Source organism: Salvelinus fontinalis, chromosome 31 (assembly GCF_029448725.1).
Source record: "Salvelinus fontinalis isolate EN_2023a chromosome 31, ASM2944872v1, whole genome shotgun sequence".
Classification (NCBI taxonomy): domain Eukaryota; kingdom Metazoa; phylum Chordata; class Actinopteri; order Salmoniformes; family Salmonidae; genus Salvelinus; species Salvelinus fontinalis.
Window position 1 is genome coordinate 25,485,933 of NC_074695.1, and position 22,153 is coordinate 25,508,085.

Consider the following 22,153-nt stretch of genomic DNA (forward strand, 5'->3'; position numbering starts at 1 on the left):
TCAGGCGATTGGAAATTACTCCCAAGGAAGAACCAGACTTGTGGAGGTCTACAATTTTTTTCTGAGGTTTTGGCTGATTTATTTTGATTTCCCCATGATGTCAAGCAAAGAGGCACTGAGTTTGAAGGTAGGCCTTGAAATACATCCACAGGTACACCTCCAATTGACTCAAATCATGTCAATTAGCCTATCAGAACGCTTCTAAAGCTATGACATCATTTTCTGGAATTTTCCAAGCTGTTTAAAGGCACAGTCAACTTAGTGTATGTAAACTTCTGACCCACTGGAATTGTGATACAGTGAATTATAAGTGAAATAATCAGTCTGTAAACAATTGTTGGAAAAATAACTTGTGTCATGCACAAAGTAGATGTCCTAACCGACTTGCCAAAACTATAGTTTGTTAATTAACAAGAAATTTGTGGAGTGGTTGAAAAATGAGTTTTAATGACTCCAACCTTAGTGTATGTAAACTTCTGACTTCAACTGTATGTAACAATGCTGTTCATTGACTATAGCTCAGCATTCAACACCATAATACCCTCCAAGCTCATCATTAAGCTCGGGGCACTGGGTCTGAACCACGCCCTGTGTTACCGGGTCCTGGACCTCCTGACGGGCTGCCCCCAGGTGGGGAAGGTAGGAAACAACACCTCCACTTGGCTGATCCTCAACACAGGGGCCCCACAAGGGTGCGTGCTCAGTCCCCTCCTGTTCTCCCTGTTCACCCATGACTTGCGTGGCCATGCACGCCTCCAACTCAATCATCAAGTTTGCAGATGACACCACAGTAGTAGGCCTGATTACAAACAATGATGAGACAGCCTACAGGGAGGAGGTGAGGGCTCTGGGAGTGTGGTGCCAGGAAAATAACCTCTCACTCAACGTCAACAAAACAAAGGAGCTGATTGTGGACTGGAAACAGCAGAAGGGACCACATCAACAGGACCGCAGTGGAGAAGATGGAAAGCTTCAAGATTTTCGGCATACACATCACGGACAAACTGAAATGGTCCACCCACACAGACAGTGTGGTGAAGAAGGCGCAACAGCGCTTGGCACCTAAAACCCTCACAAACTTTTACAGATGCACAATTGAGAGCATCCTGTTGGGTTGTATCACCGCCTGGTATGGCAACTGCACTGCACGCAACCATAGGGCTCTCCAGAGGGTGGTGCGTTCTGCCCAACGCATCACCCCTGGGCTCAAACTAATTGCCCTCCAGGACACCTACAGCACCCGATGTCACAGGAAGGCCAAAAAATGTCATCAAGGACAACAACCACCCAAGCCACTGCCTGTTCACCACGCTATCATCCAGAAGGCGAGGTCAGTACAGGTGCATCAAAGCTGGGACCGAGAGACTGAAAAACAGCTTCTGTTTTCTCAAGGCCTACCGACTGTTAAATAGCCATCACTAGCGCCTTAGAGGCTGCTGCCCTATATACATCAACTTGAAACCACTGCACAATTTAATAATGGAACACTCGTCACTTTAATGTTTACATATTTTGCATTACTCACCTCATATGTATATACTGTATTCTATTTCATTCTACTGTATTTTAGTCTATGTCGCTCCGACATTGCTCGTCCAAATATTTATATATTCTTAATTCCATTCCTTTACTTTAGATTTGTGTGTATTGTGTGTATTGTTGTAAAATTGTTAGATATTCCTACACTGTTGGATCTAGAAACACAAGCATTTAGCTACATCCGCAATAACATCTGCTAAACGTGCATGTGATCAATAAATGTAATTTGATTTGATTTTAACTGTTTTGTACAAATAATTATCAGACTCAAGTTACAAATGCTGGTAAACACTCAAATACATTTTGTTTAAATGTTTTCACGAAAGTGGTGCACTGGGTCTTTCCTAGTCCTGTATTAGCGGACCAACATAGATGTCTTCAGCTCAAGCATTTCTTTTTTTTCTGGCCCAAACTACTTCCAGTGGCTATGCTCAAGCTCATGTTCCAAGCATCTCAGCTGTAGAGCAAAGGTATTTACAATTTCCATTTGTCCATGTAAAATATGTTTACTCTCTAGAGAAACCCAGTGGTGATGCAACTGTGAACTCGGGACTGGGAACTCGGAAATCTCAGACTTCCGACTTAATGTAAGTGTGGGGAAAACTGGGAAATATTGGTTTAAACAGTCATCCAACTCAGAATTCCAACTTGGGAACTCTGGCCTCTTTCTAGAGCTCCGACTTTTGAACCTGAAGATCACTGACATCATGGTTTGACCTCGCATTTTTCTGTGTTCCCAGTTGTTTTGAAGGCGACATAAAACCAGGGGTAGACTATGGCGTATACGTCATGATGTGACGAAATTACATTCATAAGGAAACAGTATTGTTCTGCATTCCTCCAGCAGTTGGCTTGCTCTCACTCTTCTTCACGTGTGTATTTTGTGTGATTTCACTTATGTTTTGGTTTGGAATGTCACTGTGGTTTCATAGGAGCATTGCCAACAATCACAGGGGTGCACCAACAGGAGGAGAACGGAGCAACTTGCGGCCCGATTGTCACTCCCCTTTCATGAGAATGCAGGTACAATCATTCAAGATGTATTTCCATTGGTTCACTGCATATTGATGCGTGTATTTGAAGCCTTGCAGAGGCAGCAACAGCTCAGCGCAACGACGTGTAAGGACCTCAGACAGAAATGGGGCGGAGCATACTGAAGACACGTACTGAAGTATCAAGGAAGCGCACCGTTTTTTAACAATTTTCCATTGGCTTGGACTCACCTGATTTCAAAGAACACATTGTGGTTTTTAAGGAATGGATTGCTTAAATTTAAATATTTATTCAAAGACAATTGAGGCTTTGTACTGCACAACATTTATTTGTGCCTCAGGCCTTACCCAGAGGAGGCAGATCTGGAGTAGGCAGAGCAAGAGGAGAACCTGGAACGGACTTCCCCAAATCCAACAACTGGAGAAAGACTTTTTTCCCTTTTTGCAGAACAATTTCCACCTTAGCCCATAAGAGGGTGGCCAAGATATTGAGACTACTTTTACCATCTTCTCTTTTCAAAATAAAATGTCCATACTGTTTGTTAAATCGCTGCCTCCTCATATTTTTAGCCACTATCGTGGTTCCCAACTAGTCACTCTTATTGAACTTGAATATTTAGAGTTCTGGTGCTCTAACTCTCCACCAGCTGGCATAGTTTGTACCTTTTTTCTTCATTTAAAAAATATACAGTTGTGAATGAAAACCAACACTTTGATTTTATTACACAGACGTCTAGTCAAACCACACGAGGACTGTACACACTACACAGACAGACAGTATACCCAGCACCTGCTCTCCCAGACCCGATATGAATTGAGTTATGTTCCAATCAAACAAATCACTGCTTGTTCCAAACAAGCCTATGAGTAATGGATTCAAGAGCGGTGCTGTATTTGATTACCCCTGCTCTGCTCTGCCGTGGCTTGACTAAGATCCATTTGAGTCTTGAGTGGTAGGCTACATGGAGCTAGGTATTGCTGCTGTGGAACTTCAATATGGATGCCCTCCAGCTATTGACCCAGGCCATCTGTAAGTAGGCTGTGCTGTGCTTTTAGTTTACTCACACACTAGATGGGTCTGCGTCCTCTATCTCCTGGAAGTTTACAGATACTTGTGATGGCAGACAGAAACCTGTCTTGTTTTCCTTTTCCTCACTGAAGAGAATGGGGCTAGCCTACTTTTTCCTTAATGTCTTCAAGTATGAAGCTTTGGGGGGGGGCATGGACCATTTTTCCATCATGGCAATAACAGAATGACCATTTAAAAGTGCTGGATCATCACAAGTATTTAGACACATTTAGGAGTAAGTAGCCTAATAATGTAGTTAATCAGTGGTCTCTTTTCCTTTGGCAACATAGAGCGGAGTTGGGTGGATCAAGAGATCCCTCTTTGCTGAATATTAGAGGCAAATGCATTAGTGAACTACCAGTTTTGCAACTGAATATAGAGGTACTTGGAACAGTTGATCAGATTGTACTTTAATAACGTAAATGTGAAAGACCGGGATGTGTTGGACACCTTCCCAGTGGCTAAGAGGCGACTTGGGGATGGAGAGAGGGAATTGATTAACGTTAATGCAGCGCAACAAAATGGCTACTTAATGGGGTCTGGATTCCAGAACACTTTCAGAGAGGGAAAATAAACTTAAAGGGATTTGTTGGAAAAAAGCAGATAAGGAGCAGCAGAGTGGAGGGAATTAGTGCTGAGGCTGGTTTTAAGCGTTCTTCTCATTACTTAAACAACAATGTTCTGTCACCCCCTGGGAGCACGGGGACTCGGAGGGCTGTGAAAGTTGTACCTGATCATTATCTCAGAAGCAGAAAGAGCATGCATCTCAGAGCCAATCAACGGCACTGTTGGGTGCTCTAATGGCTGGCACTCAACAGAGGGTTACTGTGAATATATATGACTGCACACGGTAGTGTCTACTCACCTGGAAAGCGGATTACAAGGACCAATAATGGTCTAAAAATTGCTTGTCTTCTGTCTGTCTTTCACTGCCTCTCTCTTTATCTATTGAGAGAGAGGATAAGCAGAAAGAGATACTTTGCAAAAAAAAATACTTGATGATAGATATTTTTAATTGGGCTTCAATCCACCATTTCAAAATTGGTCTATTTATTTTTAATGCAAATGGTTGATTCATTCCCTAAACTGAGTAGCTTAGACAATGTTTTTCTTCTTTTGAAGACCTGTGGGACTGTAGTAGGCTATTATTGTATCGGGTCGTTTATTACTAGGTAGTAGCACCGTGTTATGCCCATAGGTGGCAGTACTCTAGCAGAATTGGCACCAGCATCTCCCCTCAAAGTATCCTTCATTGTTGAGACTTCTTAAGTCGCAATGCGCACCAGAACTGGCCTAACGGTATTGTAGAATGGGTGTAAGACTAAGAGGCTTATTATATGTTTGGATTACATTCGATTATATTAATAATATCCTTTTTTTTACTATATTACTAATTTTTAATACAATTATCTCTATTTCAATACATCAAATATAGCTTAAAAACGTATTCAATGCCGGTAGGCTACACCAATGTAACTGAAACATCTTAAATACATTATTATACAAGCGTTAAAGATTGTACCCACTTTATGGTGACTTTTTATTCCTTGGTAATCAATAATAAAATAATATTTTCCCAAAGCCTATAAATGAGATGAAATCAGAGGAAAAATAAATTATTTACCCATAAGAGAATGACTTTATTGTGTCATCTACACTATCTTTCTACTTTTACTGGGGGCTGTTTTGATTGCCGCAAATTACACTGAGCAGAGCATATGGCCAAGCAACTTTTCGGAGGCACCGCACTGAAACAGTTAACCCATGCACCATGCAAATGAGTCCGTGCTGTCGAAGTGTACAGGGGGCCGGGTTTAAACGCTGTGGTTTGCTAGCGGTACTGTACGCTGGCGGGGTGCGCCGCAGCTTTCCAATGCCAGTCTAACGCAGCCCTGTCAGAAAGCGTGTGTGAATTTGTGCGGCAAGGTTGCTATGCAAACGGAAGATAGTCGACCCGCCGATGGCAAGCGAGGCTACAGCCGAATTCATAGTACAGGACATTACCCTGTAAACTGAACGAATTCGCTGTATCATAGGCGTGCTCATGTAAATTACCATTTAAAAAAATTGGAGATCAACCGAAGTTGAGCGCGCTGAATTTTCAGCATAGATTCGTTATTGTGGATTTACCTAATAGTAGCCGTGCGAAACCTAGAATCGTCTTTTAGGGATCTTTGGGATATAAGTAAGGGGGCATCGGGTATCCGGCATTTTATAGGAATTTGGAGTAAATAGGAGTACTCTAAATTGTTTGAGGAACGCCGCGTCAGACTTTCTCGTGGTACTCGTAGCATTTTCCGTGGACGTAAGTAGAATAATCCATCACCTCAACGAAGAGAAGACCATCACAGTTTGTGTGATCAGAATTAAAATATCAACAGCAGCTCCCATTGAAACCGAAAGGTGAGTGATAACGTTTAGCCTATGTTATTTATTTTTTATCTACCTAGACATAAAACTATTTAAACAGTTTGGTTTTACATTTCGATGTCGATGCTGATGATAGCTACCAGCACAATTGTGTGTCTTTTGCCTTGACACTTCTGCTGAATAATTAACTGTAGCCTAGTCTGCCACAAGAAGGATGTAGATAATAATACGGCTGGTTATTACAAGGTTGTGGGATATTAAGCTGAATTAAAAAATGCCCCAAAAATAGATTGGATGAATTTCAGTGTTGTTATTATTCCAATAGTACCTGTTACTTTTCAATGAACGTGTAGACAAATGTAGGCATACGGGTTAAACAGGTTATAGACTCGTGCGTAAAACCACAATTACGCATAGCTCCTTTCAGCCAGGTTTTGGGCTTTTCCGGAGTCATATGTATGGCTCTGTGCTTTACCATCCACTCTATGACTTCACGGTCAACCTTTAATCATAATGCAGCTGTCATCAGCTCATTAAACTAATTTGATTGAGTTTGATATCCAGACAATCCTAAAATATTCATATTGCATTGTTCTGGATTGATGTTATAAGACCTCTATTAAGCTACAGAATTAAATCAGTTATCCGTTATTTTTAACTGACTATCATCCCAACGTATTTTCAATTACTTCCAATAATCAACAAACCAGTATATATAGCTAATGATTCCCTCAGCATCAGCTCGCCATGCTGACCTTGACTGTGAACCTGCTATTAGGGGTAAGTTAGAGCAGTGCTCCACAGAGTGAATATAAAAATGTCCATTATAGTGGACAGACAGATTGTAGTGCCTATTTTAAGCCTTGTGTCTCATAAATACCATCCAACACGTGAGAACAAATGTGATTATTTTGCTCCATGTAACTTGTTTCTGTTCTTTACTGCGTTACCCGGGGCAGAGGGTTGGAATAACGCTTTTAAATGTACTCTCCGACACCGATTAGTCTACTCTTTCATCCATCCTTCTAACTTGTTAATATTCTATACCACTGTTGATTTATGATAAAGGTTCCTATTACAATGTGGTTTGCCGCAAGACAGAATAACAGTCGCCGTTTTCCCCAAGCCTTGAAAGCAGCTAGAATCTAGACTGCTCATCTGTCGAAGCTCTGGACCAGCAGATGCACTCACAAATCTTCATTTTCCGTCACACACACACAGCGCCCGGGAAAGCGCTCATGACAGTGACTCTAAAGGAAAATAAATGTTGTCTTAAGTAGAAAAATTGCCTTACATTTGCATGACAATAACTTGCATCTGCCCATGACTGACGGAGAGCATATTAATCGTTGTGACCATGCAATCAAACATTGTTTCTTCTTGGTAAAATCAGTTTTTGTATATCTAAAGCGTGACCTACTCACATAATTATTTTAATATCCCTCTCAAAGCGAAACAGCAGTTTAACCCCAGGAATAGCCACAAGGGTGGAAATTGCATCCCTGGAAGAACAAACCACTAAACTCAGCCTTGGTCTGATTATCACATGCTCATTATATTCACCTAATTAACTCCCAATCTGAAGAGAAGCACAGGCACTGATAGTCTGGAATGGTAATAGCAGCGTTTCCCAAACTCGGTCCCTGGGACCCCAAGGGGGGCTACTTTTTTCTTCTTCCCCCTGACACCACACAGCTGATTCAAATGATCAAAGCTTAGTTGATTAATTTATTATTTAAATCATGTGTCGTGATTGGGCAAAAACCAAAACGTGCACCCCTTGGGGCCCGAGGACTGAGTTTGGGAAACTCTGGGTTATAACATTACCAGTGTGTTTGGGCAGTGAGGCACTACCAGTTATAACATTACCAGTGTGTTTGGGCAGTGGGGCACTACCAGTTATAACATTACCAGTGTGTTTGGGCAGTGGGGCACTACCAGTTATAACATTACCAGTGTGTTTGAAGTGGGGCACTACCAGTTATAACATTACCAGTGTGTTTGGGCAGTGGGGCACTACCAGTTATAACATTACCAGTGTGTTTGGGCAGTGGGGCACTACCAGTTATAACATTACCAGTGTGTTTGAAGTGGGGCACTACCAGTTATAACATTACCAGTGTGTTTGGGCAGTGGGGCACTCACCTTATGACTGTATTATTTTAAGACACAGATTTAGTCAGACTTGATTCCCGTTTTCTGGAATCAAGTGTACATGAAATACATGATATCTAGATAATCTCTTTATGCAAGCTACAAGAACAAAGTAAATTGCATTGCCATTCTGCTCAATGTAGCACTTTCAAGAGATCTCTTTGACGAGGAGCAGTGCAAGTGGAGATGTTGAGAACCTCAACATCACACATTCTTTAATCAATAAGGTTAACTACATGAAGCTCAGAGAAATTACCTCCATTGGAGAAATTCACATCAAACTGGTTGGCTGGCTGGTTGATCGTGCACTGCCATTGCCTCACCATCTCTCCATCTCTCCATTCCCCTTTCTCTCAACATGTGTTCCAGCATTTTGATTGGATTTTATTCAATGGTCAGGACAGGAAGAATCTCAGTGCTATTGATTTGCTTTTGCCAGTTTAGTACATGTCTTTTTCCTGCAGGGTAATCGGGAGGTCTTATGTGATTAAGGATGGTTTGTTCACCACTTTCAACAGCTTTATTTTAGAAAGGGTAAATGATGCATCTCAATGGACTCCCTGAAAGAATTCTGGTAGTACACACATGGAGTACGAACACTGTGTTGATTATGTACTGTGCTCTTTTTAGATGACCGGTATCTCAGTTATGTTGAGTTTTTCCATCCTGCCTGGTAGCATGGTAGCTGTTTTCTCCTTTCTATTCAAAAGCTGCTGACCACTGAACAGCGTCACGTATGTAGTGTAGAATGTATACCCTGGCCCCTGTTCCCAAGTCTCCTTCCTTGTGATGATGAGACTCTTCCTCAGGATGGCACGACGGCTCAAGAGCGTCCCCTGTCGACCCCGACCATGACTCTAGACTTCAGCAGCTATCAAGCAGACCAGGGCAAGATCTGAACAGAGCCTGCTCTGCATCTCCTCAATACCATCAGCAGTCAGGTCTTTAGAGCCTAATAGTACATATTTTTGTTTGTACTTAGTACCAAGTGAGTAGGTTAGTGGTGGTGGTGACAGAGGTGTATGCACAGATAGCCTACTCTGTGCTTTTGTATGTGCTGTGTGAGTGTCACCAGCATGCAGTGCACACTGGCTTCTCTTCTCCTCTATTGGCTAGGCTCCCTCTACCAGGCAGCCAGGCCCGCCCTCCCATGTTTAGATTGAGAGATTTTGACAAGTCACTATGCATGCAGGCAGAATCCTTGACCTATTTCTTAACGAGTGAACAGTCTAAACATGTTCAGTGGTTGGATATTCTGAAATAGGCTCCCCCTTAAAGACCCCCCCCTCACACACATACACACGCTTGCGTACACAGGCACTCCAATGCCTTGCAGGCTGGCTGCTGTGTGTTCACTTGTTCCTTGCAAATCTAGGTCTCCACATGATCTGCTTGAATGTAGGCTACTCACCATATTTGTTTGTTTAGTGCAATTGGTCTCCCCCTCACCGCAATGTTTATCTGAATCTGTCAACTGTCCAGCTGTCACAACAGAGATCTCTATCTCTGACCTACACACACTCCACTCATGCCTGGGTGTACATGCGTGCATGTGTGTGTGTGTGTGTGTGTGTGTGATAGAGAGGGAAGGTGTATCCATGTGAAGATTGACATAAGAGAGACTTATAACATCTGTGACATTGATCAAGTGGAGTGTAGCCAGGGAGAGTGTTTAGTTGGAAAGTGGTTGTTGTATGGTGTTAAGCAGAACTATCTCTCTCCTCATGCTGTTTAAAGGCTGGCTCCTCACCCAAGACAGGTTCCTCAACCATATCACTGAGTTCTCTGAGCTTTCAGTCTCTCTCAAACCTGTAAACAACAGGCTTTTATTATCTGCCTACTAGGAAGCTTCTTTAAGCATCATGTCCAGCCCACCTTATTTAGAGATAGCTATGCTTCTGTTAGTCATAATTATCCCAGAGGACTTAGAGGAGTAGACAGTAGCCAGCAGCAGTGCCCAGATATGTTGCATCAATGTGGGGGAGTTCCGATGCTTTTCACAGCCTTGATTTAGGAAGAGGGGGAGGCTAATGGTTCTACTCATCCATCAGCCTAGTCACAGATATGTGCGGAATGAACTGAACCTTGCACATCTCGTTATGTAATGCATTTGAAAAGTGCTCCTTTATGTCACTATAGCCAGGGCTACCCTGAAAGTCTTAGTCGTGCTGTGGTAGTTTCCATCATGTTGAGTGGTTGTGTGCGTAGCCTTTAGTGACTTACTGAATCGTTGAGACCAGTTTAGGTTGATGGCTACAGGCCTCTACATTGGTAAATAGCCGCTGGAGTCGGTATGAGCAGCACAGGGAGTGAAAATCAATGCGACTGCTCTGCATGACATTTTCCAATACATTCACAGAAACTCTAATGCACCAGAAGACTCCAAAGACCGCAAGTACTGCTTCTGAAATCATAGGACCTGTGAGTCCGAGGTGGGTGCTTTTCCTTTTTAACTGCTGTGTGTGTGATATTGTGTTGAGAGTAGCGTGTTTTACTATATACCGGTATTGATGCACGGAGCGGTTTGGGTTTTTACTATACATCCTATAACGGTATAACGGTGATACACCGTGTGTAATGTCCATTTTTATAGTTCATTCCGCTACTTGAGTCATCCCTCTCCGCTGTCTCGCTCTCTGCATGCCGCTTTCCACACATACCTAGTCCCACCTCCTGTCACTCAAGGAGCGCATTTGTTGTTGCTTGACCACGAGACACTTTCATACAATCTGCATGGTCAATGCAGCACATGCAACAATGTTGTTTCCACTTTGATCTTAATATAAATCCACAAGCATTCTATAATTACAATGTTAGTTTTGTTTTTTACATCAGCAAACAGCTAGTTTGTATTTTCTTAGCAAGTGAAGCTAAATTGTGTTTGCCACTAATGCTAATCACTAGTTAGCTAGCTAATAAAAGTACTGAGTCAGAGCAAACGTAGCTAGCTAATACAGCCTGATACCAGTGCTGGTGGAGGCCTAAATCAGTATGTTGTTTTTGCAACAGTATCTTCTAAATCAAAGAGGAATAGGCAAAGCATGAATATGTTGGCTATATGAATAAAGATTTAATGTAGCCAAAGATTATAGGGTCCCCTAGGAAACACGGAACATCACTTTGGTTCCTACCTTGTCACAATAACTCATCCTGTCACGTTCCTGACCTGTTTTCCTTTGTTTTGTATTCATTTTAGTTGGTCAGGGCGTGAGTTGGGTGGGTTTGTCTATGTTTGTATTTCTATGTGGGGTTTTGTGTTCGGCCTGGTATGATTCTCAATTAGAGACAGGTGTGTATTGTTTGTCTCTAATTGAGAGTCATACAAAGGCAGCCAGGGTTTCACTGGTGTTTTGTGGGTGTTTGTTCCTGTGTCCTCACAGGACAGTTGAAGGTTAGTCACGTTTGTTGTTTTGTAGTTTGTAGTGTCTTGTTTGCTGTTTGTTCATTAAAAGATGGCTTATTTCCCTCAATCCGCATCTTGGTCCTATCCATGCTCCTCCTCGTTAAAGGGGGAGAACAACATTGACTGCCTTTACAGAAACACCCACCACAACAGGACCAAGCGGATTGAGGAAGGAAGGCAAGAACAACAGCAATGGGGAAAAGAGGAATGGACTTGGGAGGAGATTCTGGACGGAGAAGGACCCTGGGCAGAGCCAGAGGAGTGTCGCCGCCCCAAAGCGGAGCTGGAGGCAGCGAAAGCGGAGAGGAGGTTCTATGAGGCAAAAGCACGTAAGAGCGGCTGGAAGCCCGAGAGGCTCACCCAAAAATTTCTTGGGGGGGGGCTAAAGGGGAGTGTGGCGAAGCCGGGTTGGATACCTGAGCCAACTCCCCGGGCTTGCCGTGGAGTAAGAGGGCGTCGTACTGGTCAGACACCGTGTTATGCGGTAAAGCGCACGGTGTCCCCAGTACGCGTGCTTAGCCCAGTGCGGGCTATTCCACCTTGCCGCACTGGGAGGGCTAGGTTGGGCATCGAGCCGAGTGCCATGAAGCCGGCCCAACGTATCTGGTCTCCAGTACGTCTCCTCGGGCCGGTGTACATGGCACCAGCCTTACAGGTGGTGTCCCCGGTTCGCCTGCATAGCCCAGTGCGGGCTATTCCACCTCGCCGCACTGGCAGGGCTACGGGGTCCATTCAACCTGGTAAGGTTGGGGAGGCTCGGTGCTCAAGAGCACGTGTCCTCCTTCACGGTCCGGTATATCCGGCGCCACCTTCCCACCCCAGCTCAGTACCACCAGTGCCTACACCACGCACCAGGCTTCCAGTGCATCTCCAGAGCCCTGTTCCTCCTCCACGTACTCTCCCTATGGTGCGTGTCTCCAGCCCAGTGCCTCCAGTTCCGGCACCACGCACCAAGCCTCCTGTGCGCCTCCAGAGCCCTGGACGCACTGTTCCTTCTCCCCGCACTCGCCCTGAGGTGCGTGCCCTCAGCCCGGTACCTCCAGTTCCGGTACCACGCACCAGGCCTAGAGTGCGCCACGAGAGTCCAGTGTGCCCTGTTCCTGTTCCCCGCACTCGCCCTGAGGTGCGTGCCCTCAGCCCGGTACCTCCAGTTCCGGTACCACGCACCAGGCCTATAGTGCGTCTCAGCCGGCCAGAGTCTGCCGTCTGCCCAGCGGTGCCTGAACGGCCCGTCTGCCCAGCTCCGTCTGAGCCATCTGTCTGCCCAGCGCCGTCTGAGCCATCTGTCTGCCCAGCGCCGTCTGAGCCATCTGTCTGCCCAGCGCCGTCTGAGCCATCTGTCTGCCCAGCGCCATCTGAGTCAGCCGTCTGCCACGAGCCATTAGAGCCGCCCGTCTGTCCCGAGCCAGTAGAGCCGTCCGTCAGTCAGGAGCCGCTAGAGCCGTCCGTCAGTCAGGAGCTGCCAGAGACGCCCGCCAGTCAGGAGCTGCCAGAGACGCCCGCCAGTCAGGAGCTGCCAGAGACGCCCGCCAGTCAGGAGCTGCCAGAGACGCCCGCCAGTCAGGAGCTGCCAGAGACGCCCGCCAGTCAGGAGCTGCCAGAGACGCCCGCCAGTCAGGAGCTGCCCGCCAGTCAGGAGCTGCCCGCCAGTCAGGAGCTGCCCTACAGTCCGGAGCTGCCCTACAGTTCGGAGCTGCCCTACAGTCCGGAGCTGCCACTCAGCCCGGACCTGCCGGAGTCCCTCAGCCCGGACCTGCCGGAGTCCCTCAGCCAGGACCTGCCGGAGTCCCTCAGCCAGGACCTGCCGGAGTCCCTCAGCCAGGACCTGCCGGAGTCCCTCAGCCAGGACCTGCCGGAGTCCCTCAGCCAGGACCTGCCGGAGTCCCTCAGCCAGGACCTGCCGGAGTCCCTCAGCCAGGACCTGCCGGAGTCCCTCAGCCAGGACCTGCCGCCCCTTGTCCCGGTGCTGCCCCTTGTCCCGGTGCTGCCCCTTGTCCCGGTGCTGCCCCTTGTCCCGGTGCTGCCCCTTATCCCGGTGCTGCCCCTTATCCCGGTGCTGCCCCTTCATTTAGGTGGGGTTAGTGGGAGGGTGGTCATTGGGAGGGGGATAAAGAAGCGGGGATTGATTATGGTGGGGTGGGGACCTCGTCCACCGCCAGAGCCGCCACCGTGGACAGACGCCCACCCAGACCCTCCCCTAGACTTTGTGCTGGTGCGCCCGGAGTTCGCACCTTAAGGGGGGGGTTCTGTCACGTTCCTGACCTGTTTTCCTTTGTTTTGTATTCATTTTAGTTGGTCAGGGCGTGAGTTGGGTGGGTTTGTCTATGTTTGTATTTCTATGTGGGGTTTTGTGTTCGGCCTGGTATGATTCTCAATTAGAGACAGGTGTGTATTGTTTGTCTCTAATTGAGAGTCATACAAAGGCAGCCAGGGTTTCACTGGTGTTTTGTGGGTGTTTGTTCCTGTGTCCTCACAGGACAGTTGAAGGTTAGTCACGTTTGTTGTTTTGTAGTTTGTAGTGTCTTGTTTGCTGTTTGTTCATTAAAAGATGGCTTATTTCCCTCAATCCGCATCTTGGTCCTATCCATGCTCCTCCTCGTTAAAGGGGGAGAACAACATTGACTGCCTTTACACATCCATAGCATTTTCATTCGTTGTCATGTCAAACAACACTGTATTCAAAGTGCCCACATACAATTGCGACCTGGCCAATATAAAGCAAAGCAGTGCGACACAAACAATAACACAAAGTTACACATGGAATAAACAAACGTACAGTCAATAACACAATAGAAAAAATATACATACAGTGTGTGCAAAAATGAGTGCAGAAATTGATGGAAATGCAGGAAATTATTTTAGGTTGATGTTGAATTGAACAGTATAAACCAATCAGAATGGAGAAAGACCCATTGAAATCATTTAGAATATAAGTGTTGCCCCTCTGGGTCACCCACTACTCATAAAGAAAATGTAGAACTTGTATTAATCAAAAACATAAAATACTGTCAAAATTTGAAAAATGCCATGATATGATATTTTGGCCATATCGCCCAGCCCTAGATAAGAGAGGTTGTTTCCCCATGTCTGTCCGAGTGCTGCTGGCAGAGGCCCTGCAGTGGGAGGTTGGAGGGCTGGAGAGTTGGACCCCCCAGATAGAGCAGTTGAGCAGCAGACTCCAACCAGTCTGTCTCTCTCGCTCATCAGAGGGCCAAGCTGAGGGGGGAACCGTTAATGTCCTACCTCTTTCTGGCAGGATAAAGTGTCCAGGGCCCTTATTCATAAAGACTATCAAAGTAAGACTCCTGATGAGTGCTGATTTAGGATAAGTTTAGCCTTTTAGATCATAATGAATAAGACTACATCGACAGGGGAGACCTGGTCCAAGATCAGCATTCTTTTTAAAAACGTGTCCAAACCCCAGACCTCACCATGCATCCATCCCCCTGGCTATTGACGGCAATGAGGCTAATGCTGAACTCCAGTGTGCCCTCTCCTCTACCAGTCCCAAAGGCCTGCCAGTTAGCTGAAACAAAGCCTTTTATCCAACTACTGAATCCAACAGATGGAGAAATTGACAGTAAATGAAAGTAAATGAAAAAAGGAAAAGAAAGGTAACTTAGTGGAGCGTGTTAGAGCAGAGTGTTTGGAAAGTGTAACACCCACAGAAAGCACCATTGGTGTAACATTGAAGGAATTTCCCCCCTGGTTGTGGTGCCACAGTGATGTAGAGCCCCCAGTGTGTGAGGTGCTGAGCCCACGGCAGCTCTCTCTCCAGGGCCCAGGCTTTGAGAACCTTTTATTGAGATACTCATAGAATTGCCTCCATGACACATTTCCATGGGACAGGATCTCTCGCCGTTCTTTAGTGCCTCAATCTGTCCGCCGCACTCGATACATCAGTCAGCCTCTCGCTCTCTTTCTCAGTCACAGAACAGGCCCTTTAGGCATTCACCACCATGTCCACATGTCTCTGCCCAGACCCAGTCTCACTGTTTATCTGATCCCTCCTGTCACAAGCCATGCTATATTTTACCTGCTGTAACAAAGTTACCCTGTTGCCGGAGATAAGAACAGCAATCATGGAACCAGGACCTGCGGAATGACAAGTCTGCCTGTTTGTTTGTCAGTGAACTTCACACTGGCTGTAAGTCACAGGCAGCCTGTCAGACCCAGTAGCAAGCCAAGCATTACCTCATAGCTATGAGGGTTGTTTTGATTATTCAAGAAGGGGCGGAAATTGACATTTGGGTTGTTTGTGTTGCCAGAACAAAACCCTCAGGCTGTTTCTCCACCTCAAGACCCCACTATTTGTTGTGCCGGGACGAGACTGTTCCCGAGGCAGCACAACAGCCTAATCAAAGCATTGGAAAAGGGGGGAAAAGACCTTGAGGCTCAAGCTTTACATTCAAATGCTTTGACTTTTTCCGTTTTCATGAAAGCACTGAATGCATTGTCTCTGTCTCTGAATTCTCCCTTTCAGTCTTGGTTGAATATAAGTCAGTTTAGGCCTGGAAGCATCAATAATCAATTAGCTTGTGTCATGGGAGGATGTGCTGTTTTGTTTAGTGTGGAAGTTGACAATAAGTGAGCAACAAAAGGGAGAGAGCGGGCGAGAGGCATGCAGGCAGGGATGGAGGGAGGGAGGGGGCTGAGCACAGCACAGACACCAAGGGCAGCTGTCAGTAGCAGGCAGACGATAGTGTGACAGTGTCTGCGTCCCTATTCCCTATGTAGTGCACTACTTTTGAAAGGGTACATAGGGTTCTGGTCAAAAGTAGTGCACTAAATAGGGAATAGTGTGCTATTTGGGAATGTGTGTGTATGTGGGGGTGTGGTAGGGGAACAGGGCGCTGGGCACAGTGGCAGATAAGGTAAAGAACGCCAATGTGCCACATGCTGACAGAGTCCACAACGCCCCCTGGTGATGTGGATGGACGTCCTGCCTGGCCCTGCCACCGTCACCATGGTTACCACTCATGGTGGGGGCAAGGCAAGCAGCATTGCATTGGCTAGTCTAGTCTGCTCATGTGCTGTGAGAAAGAGTTCTGAGCCAACGGTAGCTTTGTCTCTACTCCACTGCTGTCCAATTACAAGCAGACCAATTACAAGCAGACCAATTACAAGCAGCAGCAGCAGTGTATTACTGCTCTACATTAGCTCTTTTTCATCCAGTTCAAAAAGCTATGTGTAATCTGCTGCTTCACACTATATTGACTTAAGCTTTATTCTTCCTCACTTGGAAATGTAGCATACAATTCTTACAATTTATCCATTTGCATCAGTGCCAAATGAGCCATCCTCCCTTCACCAGCCTCCACTGATTTGCGCTATCTATAAAATTGTTACGCAATTCTTAGTCAGAAGAGCGAGGAAGGAACAGTGTTATGGGGATGAGTATTCTGTAGTGTGTTGCCCTTGCCTGGTCCTGTCGTGCTGGAAGGCTGGTTCTCTGGAGCGCCAGGACATGTATCCAAGATGTCTGTCTGCTTTGTTACAATTCTCAAGTCAGCCAGGGCCTTATCTGTGTGGATAGCTCCTCTTCCCCATCGGAGACACCTTAACTCATCCCCTGCCTTCAGCTGGGAAAACCAGAGGAGATAAAGCTCCCAAACTCATTCCTGAAAAAAGATAGTGAACAGAATACCTCAAACCAGAAACCCTTTCCAAATAAAACTCCCTCTTTCCTCTGGCGACCAAAACAAATCCAACCAAAGCGATGATAAAAGACCTCGAAACTCCAACTTCAGACTGAAAACCCATCCATCCTATCTTGGCTATCCTTCTCCCTGTATGGTTGGGTTTGTGTGAAAGTCCGCTTTGTGCAGACAATCACAGAAGGGCAGGCAAGCTACTGACATGCCAGGAAGATTGGACACACTCCTTTAAAAACATGGAGGGTCCATTCTTAGGCCTTCAACACTGGGTCATGCCACAACAGTCTGAAGGAACGGGAAAGGTATTTGCGAGTCTGGAGTCGGGAAATGTGTTTTTAAGATCATGGATAAGGCTTGTTCCCTCCCATTAGTGTACCTCAGCCTGCAGACTCTTTATTTTGGCCCAGAAGGACACAGAGTGTTCAGGCCAAGGGAAATGAATTCGGTCTCCCTCGGGTTGGCTAGTTAAGGTATGTTGATGCATACAGTACCTTAAGTATTCACAATAATAATGTGTCACGATCGTCTTGAGGATATTGAGTGGACCAAGGCGCAGCGCGTGAAAAATACATGCTGTTTCATTTAGAGACGATTGAAACGCGAAACGGACACTTACAACAAAACTGAACAAAACAACAAACGACCGTGAAGCTACAAACGTAAGTGCAATACAAAAAGCTACAAACGTTCTACATAGACAATTACCCACAAAACCCAATGCCTATGGCTGCCTTAAATATGGCTCTCAATCAGAGACAATGAACCACAGCTGCCTCTAATTGAGAACCAATCTAGGCAGCCATAGACATACAAACACCTAGACAAGATACTGACCCATTTAACATACAAACCCCTAGACAATCCAAAAACACATACATTCCCCATGTCACACCCTGACCTAACTAAAATAATAAGGAAATCAAAGAATACTAAGGCCAGGGCGTGACAGTACCCCCCCCCCCCCCCCCCCCCCCCCCCAAAGGTGCGGACTCCGGCCGCAAAACCTAACACAGAAGGGGAGGGTCTGGGGTGGGCCTTCCTATGGCGGCGGCTCGGGTGCGGGACGTGACCCCCACCCCACCATTGTCAATACCAGCTTTGGTGTCTCTGGTAGATCCTGGCTGACTGGCGGCTCTGGAAGATCCTGGCTGGCTGGCGGCTCTGGAAGATCCTGGCTGGCTGGCGACTCAGGCTGCTCATGGCTGGCTGGCGACTCTGGCTGCTCATGGCTGGCTGGCGACTCTGGCTGCGCATGGCTGGCTGGCGACTCTGGCTGCTCATGGCTGGCTGGCGACTCTGGCTGCTCATGGCTGACTGGCGGCTCTGGCAGATCCTGGCGGCTCTGGCAGATCCTGGCGGCTCTGGCAGATCCTGGCGGCTCTGGCAGATCCTGGCTGACTGGCGGCTCTGGCAGATCCTGGCTGATTGGCGGCTCTGGCAGATCCTGGCTCACTGGCGGCTCTGGAAGATCATGGCTGGCTGGCGACTCTGGCTGCTCATGGCTGGCTGGCGACTCTGGCTGCTCATGGCTGATTGGCGGCTCTGGCAGATCCTGGCTGACTGGCGGCTCTGGCAGATCCTGGCTGACTGGCGGCTCTGGCAGATCCTGGCTGACTGGCGGCTCTGGCAGATCCTGGCTGATTGGCGGCTCTGGCAGATCCTGGCTGACTGGCGGCTCTAGCGGCTCCTGACTGACGAACGGCTCTGACGGCTCGGGACAGACGGGCGGCTCTAATGGCTCGGGACAGACGGATGGCTCAGATGGCCTTGGGCAGACGGATGGCTCAGATGGCGCTGGGCAGACGGATGGCTCAGATGGCGCTGGGCAGACGGATGGCTCAGATGGCGCTGGGCAGACGGATGGCTCAGATGGCGCTGGGCAGACGGATGGCTCAGATGGCGCTGGGCAGACGAATGGCTCAGATGGCGCTGGGCAGACGGATGGCTCAGACGGCGCTGGGCAGGCAGGCAGCTCAGACGGCGCTGGGCAGACGAGCAGTGCAGGCTGCGTTGGGCAGACGGCCGACTCTGACCTGCTGAGGCGCACAGTAGGCCTGGTGCGTGGTGCCGGAACTTGTGGTACCGGACTGGAGACACGCACCTCAAGGCTAGTGCGGGGAGCAGGAACAGTGCACACTGAATTCTCGGGGCCCACTATAGGCCTGGTGCGAGGTACCCGGAACTGGTGGTACCGGGCTGAGGGCACGCACCTCAGGGCGAGTGCGGGGAGAAGGATCAGTGCGTACAGGGCTCTGGAGACGCACATGAGGCTTGGTGCGTGGTGCCGGAACTGGTGGTACCGGGCTGGGGACACGCACCTGAAGGCTAGTGCGGGGAGAAGGAACAGGGCATACTGGACCCTGGAGACGCACATTAGGCCTAGTGCGTGGTGGTACCGGGAACAGGGCTCTGGAGACACACTGGAAGCCTGGTGCGTGGTGTAGGCACTGGTGGTACTGGGCTGGGGCGGGGAGGTGGCGCCGGAAATACCGGACCGTGCAGGCGTACTGGCTCCCTTGAGCACTGAGCCTGCCCAACCTTACCTGGTTGTATGCTCCCCGTAGCCCGACCAATGCGGGGAGGTGGAATAACCCGCACTGGGCTGTGTAGGCGAACCGGGGACACCATGTGTAAGGCTGGTGCCATGTATGCCGGCCCGAGGAGACGCACTGGAGGCCAGATGCGTTGGGCCGGCTTCATGACATCCGGCTCAATACTCAATCTAGCCCGGCCGATACGAGGAGCTGGTATGTACCGCACCGGGGTATGCACACGTACAGGAGACACCATGCGCTCTGCCGCATAACACGGTGTCTGCCCGTACTCCCGCTCTCCACGGTAAGCATGGGAAGTGGGCGCAGGTCTCCTACCTGACTTCGCCACACTATCCTTTAGCCCCCCCCCCCCCCCCCCCCCAAGAAATTTTTGGGTTTGACTCTCGGGCTTCCAGCCTTGCTTCCGTGCTGCCTCCTCATATCGCCTCCTCTCGGCTTTAGCTGCCTCCAGCTCTTGACGAGGGAGGCGATATTCTCCCGGTTGAGCCCAAGGTCCTTTACCTTCCAGTATCTCCTCCCAAGTCCAAGAATCCTTTATGTGCTGCTCCTGCTGCTGCTTAACACGCTGCTTGGTCCCGGTTTGGTGGGTAATTCTGTCTCGATCGTCTTGAGGATATTGAGTGGACCAAGGCACAGCATGTGAAAAATACATGCTCTTTTATTTAGAGACGAGTGAAACACGAAACGAACACTTACAACAAAACTAAACAAAACAACAAACGATCGTGAAGCTACAAACGTAAGTGCAATACAAAAAGCTACAAACGTTCTACATAGACAATTACCCACAAAACCAAATGCCTATGGTTGCCTTAAATACAGCTCTCAATCAGAGACAATGAACCACAGCTGCCTCTAATTGAGAACCAATCTAGGCAGCCATAGACATACAAACACCTAGAGACACTGACCCATTTAACATACAAACCCCTAGACAATCTAAAAACACATACATTCCCCATGTCACACCCTGACCTAACTAAAATAATAAGGAAAACAAAGAATACTAAGGCCAGGGCGTGACATAATGTTTAACATGATTTCTGAATGACTACTTCATCTGTGTACCCTACACATACAATTATCTGTAAGGTCCCTCAGTCGAGCAGTGAATTTCAAACAGATCCAACCACAAAGACCAGGGAGGTTTACAATGTCTTGCAAAGAAGGGCACCTATTGGTAGATGGGTAAAAAAAAAACTAAGCAGACATTGAATATCCCTTTGAGCATGGTGAAGTTATTAATTACACTTTGGATGGTGTATCAATACACCTAGAATAAAATACACCTAAAATAAAAATAAGAACAGTTACTGAGTTGAATGGCTATAATAGGAGAAAACAGAGGATGGATCAAACAACATTGTAGTTAACAACATTGTAGTTACTACAATGTTGTTTGATCCATCCTCTGTTTTCTCCTATCATAGCCATTAAACTCAGTAACTGTTTATATTTTAATTTTTTTATGTATTTTTTTGTCTTTTATTTTACCCCTTTCCTCCCCAATTTTGTGGTATCCAATTGGTAGTTACAGTCTTGTCTCATCGCTGCAACTCCCATAAGGACTCGGGAGAGGTTAAGGTCGAGGTGCGTCCTCCGAAACATAACCCAACCAAGCCGCACTGCTTCTTGACACAATGCCCGCTTAACCCGGAAGTCAGCCTAAATGACAGAGTGAAAAGAAGGATGCATGTACATTATAAAAAATATTCCAAAACATGCCTCCTGTTTGCAATAAGGCACTAAAGTAAAACTGCACAGAAATTAACTTTATGTCCTGAATACAAAACGTTATGTTTGTGGCAAATCCAACACAAGAAGAGTACGACTCTAAATAGTTTCAAGCATTGAGGTGGCTGCATCATGTTATGGGTATGCTTGTCATCGGCAAGGACTAGTGAGTTAAGAACTAAGCACAGGCAAAATCCTAGAGGAAAACCAGACACTGGGAGATGAATTCACCTTTCAGCAGGACAGCTTATGTTAATTAGATATTTCTGTCTTTAAGAAACATTTCCAAAACCTTGTTTTCACTTAGTCATTATGGGGTATTGTGTGTAGTTGGGTGCTTTTAATGAAAATACATTTTGACTTCAGGCTGTAACACAACAAAATGTGGAATAAGTCAAGGGGTATGAATACTTCCTGAAGGCAATGTACACGTATGACTCTTAACCACATATGACCAGTATATGACCTATATATGACCTACATTTGACCTGTATATGACTGGTATTTGACCTACATATGACCTGTACAGTATATGACCTGTATATAACCGGTATATGACCTGTATATGACCTTTATATGACCTGTTTATATTATGACCTATATATGACCTGTATATGTGGTGAGCAGTGAGAACCAGAGACTGGGTGAAAATTTTTTTTTTTTAAGAAGGCATCTTGTCA

At 46.9% G+C, this 22,153-nt stretch overlaps 1 protein-coding gene across 1 annotated transcript in view; it reads left to right on the forward strand.

Moving 5' to 3' along the window:
• Positions 1-5,417: 5,417 nt before the first annotated feature.
• LOC129829943 (plexin-A2-like) overlaps positions 5,418-22,153 on the forward strand; it is a 194,992-nt gene continuing 178,256 nt past the window's right edge. Inside the window, exon 1 of the mRNA XM_055891977.1 lies at positions 5,418-6,003. The gene's annotated coding sequence lies outside the window, so the exon portion shown is untranslated. The remainder of the gene's footprint in view (positions 6,004-22,153) is intronic.